Source organism: Cynocephalus volans, chromosome 3 (genome assembly GCF_027409185.1).
Source record: "Cynocephalus volans isolate mCynVol1 chromosome 3, mCynVol1.pri, whole genome shotgun sequence".
In the NCBI taxonomy this organism is placed as follows: Eukaryota; Metazoa; Chordata; class Mammalia; order Dermoptera; family Cynocephalidae; genus Cynocephalus; species Cynocephalus volans.
In genome coordinates, this window is record NC_084462.1 from 23528132 (window position 1) to 23534443 (window position 6312).

Sequence of the window (6312 nt, forward strand, 5' to 3'; positions counted from 1 at the left end):
AGGTCGAGAACTCCAGCTTATGAACTGAGGTGACCTCAGCTGAATGAACTCACTGGCTTTCTCCTTTCCATTTACCCCTAGCTGCCCATGAAATCGGGTCAGTACAAGTTACCTCATGAAACAGAAAAATATTAAATATTTTCCGTGATTTTCAAACTTTGCATTCTTTTCACCCTGGGATCCCCAAGCTGGATTCCGCAAAACAGAGAACAACAACAACGACAACAAAAAACACGTAAAAAGTCCTCACCATTTATAGCAAATAGTAAGTTAATTAGTGGGATTTCCTTGGTTTGAAAAAATGTTATTGTTTTTGAAAGTTTATGTGTGCACGTGGTAAAGCATTAAAATGGTAGAAGAGGATAATATTTTTATATTATTAAGAATGATGTCTTTTTTGATAGACACTTTTAAGAGATTAAGGGAATTCTTTGATGTTAGTTATTTAAAGACTTTTTTATATCATAAATGGGAGTTGGATATTATCAAATTATTTTTCTGAAGGTATCGAGAAAATACGACTTTTCTCCTTTAATCTATTGATATGATCATTGGTATCTATATATTTTTTCTACTAACCACCCTTGAATTCCAGAGTGAAATTCAACTTGGTCATGGTGTATCATCTTTTGATCACTGCTGGATTTGGTTTGCTGCTATTTTGTTGAACATTTTTATGTTGCTGCTCATGTGTGAGACCGGATATAATTCCTTTGTTGTCCTGTTTTTTGGTGTGACTTCCTTTCATAGAATGAGTTAGGGATGATGCTCTGATTTTCAGTTCTATACATTGATTTGACACTTTGGGTTCTCTCAGCTTCAGCTCTAGATGGCTGTCAATGGTCCATGCCTCCTAGTAGTTAAGCCCCTGTGCAGTCCTCTCTCCTTTCTGATGTTCTGATGGGTCCAGTGATCTGTACTTTTTAAAAGCTCACTGTGCACTTGGAGTGTAACGTGCATCCTGGGTTGACAGCCACTGTGTGTTCCTCTGTAGGAACTGGGAGCATGCAGTAGTGGGACCCTCCCCACCACCTGCCTGCTGAGGCAGTAGAAGAGCCTTGTTGGGGGAGACGATGGCCTAAGTTGACTCCTGAAGGATGGTCAGGAATTTACCAGATGGAAAATGGGTTTGGCCTACTCCAGTCTGAAGAACAGCCTGTGCAGACACAAGGAGATGTGGACATGTCACATTTGGTGAGTTTGGGGAGTGGCAAATCATACTTTTTGTTTAAAACATGTCATCCATATGGAGAAATGGTCTGCGACAAGACTGAGGAAGCCAGCTGAGGCCAGATGAAGAAGAGTCTTGCATTGCTACCTGGAGGCATTTAGCTTTTATACTGTGATGATGGGAGCAATTGGAGCAATTAAAGCAAAGGAGAAAAGTTATAAGATTTGTGTTTTATGAGGTTCTCTCTGGTGGCTGAGTAGGGGGGATTCCCTTGATAAGGCCAGCCTGGGGCCAGGCAAAACATGTTAGGACGGAACTGCAACAATTATGAGAGACAGCTCAGGCTTTGAAGTTCTTTTGCAAAACACCCCATGATGCTTATCTTTTTATTCATTAATTTTTTGTTTCATTAATTTCCTTCTATGTGTTCTGAATTTTGCTTAACATTCTGATTTCTCTTGTTCTTTGGTTTAATCACCTTTTACTTTCTGCTTTCCTGGCAACACATATGATTCTGATTGTGACAAGTCAGAACTAGCTGCAACATCCAGCTTCCGGCTGATGTCCTGAGTTCAGTGAACACTCAATTTGGTAATGGGTAGAAGGGTGTGCTTGTGATCTTTGTTTTTGTATTCACAACCAGTTCTGTAGCATTTTGTAGCCACACTGTCAGTGTACTGGTAAGTGTGGATGAAATGTTTATCCCATTTGAGGCCGACACACCCTGTCGAGTTATTTCAGGAGGCCCCTTGGAATCCAAGCACGTATTACACTGGCAAAATTTGGAAGCCTGTGTCCATGCCCTGGCTTCATGGTATAATCATTTGAGAAAGTCTCTTGCCCTTCTGTCTTTATCCACATCTGCAAAGTGGGATTTACCGTCTTCCCAGCACTTGTTATCTTACAGAGTTGTGAGGATCAATCAAGAGAGATGGGAAAAAACTATAAACTGTAAAGTACCACAGAGATGTTAGTGGTTAGTTTATCAGGAAAAAGACACTCTTGGATGGAGTAGAATGTGAGCAGCCATGATTAAGTCCTTGATTTCTTCCTCCTTTTGCTGTAAGGTCTACAGAAGTGCTTATGCTTTAGGGCAAGGGAGCAGCAAGGACGTTCCCCCTGCCACCCCCATTCTAGCTGTCATTAACAGGCTTGCTAGGGGTTCTCACCGTGTTCCTCTGTCTGGTCACTATCCATTCAGGAGGCCTGGGTTGTACTGCTAGTTCTCCCATGAATTCTGTCTGGCCTTGGGAAAAGCCAAGGCTGTGTTAAAAGATTAGGACCTTTCTTCTAAAGCTAGACAGTCTAAATTTGAATCCTGGCTGTGCTGGAAATTGGTGATGTAACCTTGATGGGTCGGTTAATCTTTTGTGGGTCAGTTTGCTCATTTGTAAAGTAGGGATATTAACAATACCTGTGTCATAGGGTTGTTGGACAGATTGAATCAGTTAAAGCAGGTAAAGTACTGAGAATGATAAACATTAGGTGTTGTTGCCTGAAGTAAGGTAGGTGTGTGTGTGTGTGTGTGTCCATTTCTCTGCGGTCCTGGGAGACAAATCATTCTAGAATTTAAAGCTCAGGGCCTACACGGGCTGTTTTCTTTTCCCAGGTTCATCCTATTCCATCTTTGCTCTTTATCTTGCCCATAGGATGTCTTGGTTCCTGATGGAGATGGAGGACCTGGGGGATCCTAAGTGATATAAAAGAGAAGGAAAATGAAGGAGAGGGATGTCTTAGAAAATCCTAGAGGGACACAGAGGCTGAGCGAGGCAGGCAGTCCTGCAGGGGTCCCGTGATTGGGAGGAGGATGATCTTGGTCTTCTTAGGTCAATTCTGGTCAATTTCCCTCACAGACAGATGAGGAAACAGGCCTGGGCATGCCCAAGGTCTCACCCTGCCATCCATGAAGTCCTTTTGATTCTGTTGTCTTTATATCTTTCAAAGGAGGAGAGAATTTCAGGAAAGATAGAAGAGTCAACTGTGTTAAATACTGCTGGGAGCTTAAGTAAAGGGTTCTTGTATTTCATCGCATTTATCTCAATTCATAATTCAATATTAATTTGTGTGATTATTTGTTTAGAGTCTCTTTCCTTGTTAGAGTGTAAACTTCATGAGGATAAGGAGCTAATTCTATTATATTTAGCACTTGCCACGTGGTCTGAACACATCAGACATACAGCACAACCAACATACAATGCTGTTGAGGTGAGGCAGCCACCTCTCCAATGCCGAAAGAGAATGTCCACGGACCTGCCACTCTCTTCACTACCACCTCCCCCAACCATGAGGCCCAGAGGCTACTCTCCACCTCCAGCCACCAAAACTTAGATACCACCTCGTTACCCCCAACAGGCAAGATCAAGTTTCACCCTACTGAGAAGAATAAGGACTTGAGAACTGAGTTACGGAAAAATAATTTTGCTTTTTTTTTTTTTTTTTTTGTATTTAAAAATTTTAACCTGTGAAATTTGAATCTAAAACAGTAATCATTCTGGAACAATGCTGCCTCCCCATACCATGAGCAATTCACTTGGCCCATGGAAGTCACAACAAGCTTCCCAGAAGAAGTACCACTTGGGCTAACAAAAAAGGACGGAAATATCGGACTGATGGTGCTCTTTGTATCACCGAGTCTCTGGACAACCTCCCCATCTATGCTGATAACTCAGTCTTATGCTTCTCAGAAGGTTATTTATAATATCATTTCCACCCATTGCTAAGGAGACCGAGAAAGAAGATAAGTCATTCAATGTTAATAAGGACACTATGTCTCTCATACCTGTATAATTACCTTTACTTGTCTTTGCTTTAATTATCTGTATATTTGTGTCTATCTTCAACCAGAATAATGTCTGGGCCTTAGTCATCTTTGTACCCATAGCTCTTGGAGCATAGCTTTAAAAGTACATGATGAGTGCTTTAATACACAAGTGAGTAGATGAGAGACATGGGGTGGTCAGCATATTTTTCCAATACATAGTGTCTTCCTTCACACATTCAGCACAATTCTTAGTAGGTAAGTCTCTTAGTAGGTGTTACGTTCTGTAGAATTAAGTGGCACAAAGAACATGACTTCTATTATTTCCCCTTGCAGAGCAAGGCTACTTGCTTTGTTTAGTACGTGGTGCTGGCTACATTTCAGTCCCAGCGAATGACCAGCGTATTAATGTTGATATAGATCGCAACCAGCTGGATCAGATCCTGAGGTAGGTAAAGCAGGTGGATGGTCATATTAGAATTAGTTATAAAATGTCTTAGTCCATTTTTTGTTGCTTATAGCAGAATGCCTGAAACTGGGTAATTTATGAAGAAGACAATTATTTCTCACAGTTCTGGAGGTTGGGAATTTCAATGTTGGAGGGTCTCATTTGGCGAGGCTCTTCTTGCTGGTGAGGACTCTTGGCTGAGTCCCAAGATGGTGCAAGGTATCACATGGTGAGGGGGCTAGTATGTGCAAACTCAGGTCTCTCCTTCTCTTCTTATAAAGCCACCAGCGCAACTCTCTTGATCGCCCATTAATACATTAAACTATTGTTTCTTTGATCCATGAATGTGTTAATTCATCCATCAGGGCAGAGCTCTCATGACCACATCACCTGTTAAATGATTCATATTTCAAAAACCAAAGGTAGATTTCTCACCTTCCTGATTAGATATGTCCTTATCTGTTGCAATGGTGATTAAGTGTCAGCATGAGTTTCAGAGGGGACAGACATTTAAACTATAGCATCAACTTAGACAAATATGTGTTTTGGAGGAAGATAAAAATGCAGTTTTCACAGGAGTTTTGTTTCCAAGAAGTACAAATAAGGCCTTGGGTTTTGGTGAGCTAATTAAATTGTTGATAGTTAACAGATGACAGTCTTATACTTCCTTGTTTGAATGTATTCTGTGTACTTCTCAGGTTGGGAACATAGAGAGGGAGATCTTTCACAACAGTACCCTTAGTATGGTCATGCCTTGCACTTTTTTTGTCTGTGGTGAGATGAGATGGAGTCCTTTGCTCTGGAAGATCCTTTGGGGAGATATTTGAGTAACCATTAAGATAGTGACTAGCATCTAAACCAATTTGTTTTGCAGTCTTGGGTCTCACTATTTCCCATAGTGACCCTTATCAGGAATGATAGGTGCTAAATAATGGTGTGCCAGAGCAGCAGAGGACTTTTCAATCTCCACATTAGCTTATATAAAATATTTTGTTGTGATCAATAGCTGTTGCAAAGACACTTGCAGTCTCTAAGTTCAGTTTCTACATTTGTAAACCAGGAATAGGAGCATGACCCTATTTAATAGTGTCCAGTGGAGCCATTGGAAGGACGCAGAATTCCCTGGGTTTTCAGTCCTACTTTTCCTGAGGATTGTCTCCCACCTCCCCATGTCTGTTCTTTGCTGATATTCTAGCTTGCTGTCACTTCTTTCTGTAATTGCCTCTATGTTGGGCTCTGCTATCCCAGAGAATCCAGGGTATTCCACATGCACACTTCCTTTCCTGCGTGTTTCTGTCTGTCACTCCACTGGGAGGCTGTTCCTGAGGAAGGGGAGATTGTGGCCTCTAGCCCACACCTGGCACAATACCTACACGTGATGTTCACCCACTTGGCTTGAATCAGTGCACGAATGAATAGATGTATTGTTGCATTACACTTGCCAGGAGCGAGGGATTTTACTCAGTGCTTGGAGGAGAAATCCTCAAAACAACGGTTACAAATTATGATGGTAGACATTTCAGTCTGCTTGACAAGCTCCCAAGGAAAGAAAGGGAGGCAGGTGAGATAGTTGTGACTTAATACATTTTACCAATGAGGTGTCCACCTACTCAGGCCAGTGTCGGGCAGCCTTGGGCACTTACAAGCAAGACAGATGGGAAGAGTTGGTGAGGTACGGGTGTCAGCTTCTGCAGAAGGGCTGAAAGTGGGAAAGGATAACAATAAAAGGAAGTACACAAGAACAGCTTAAACTTCTCTTTCTGTTGAGTTTTAAGAACTTTGAGGTATTGTTTGTCACTTAATCCATGATTCCTCAGGCCAAGCTTATATGGAACATGGGTCAGAGTGGTGATAATGAGCCTGTGTGATTTCCAAATGCTCAGCCATGGGATCTCTGCCATCAGGAGTGCAGCGGGGGCTTACAGGTGACAGTGG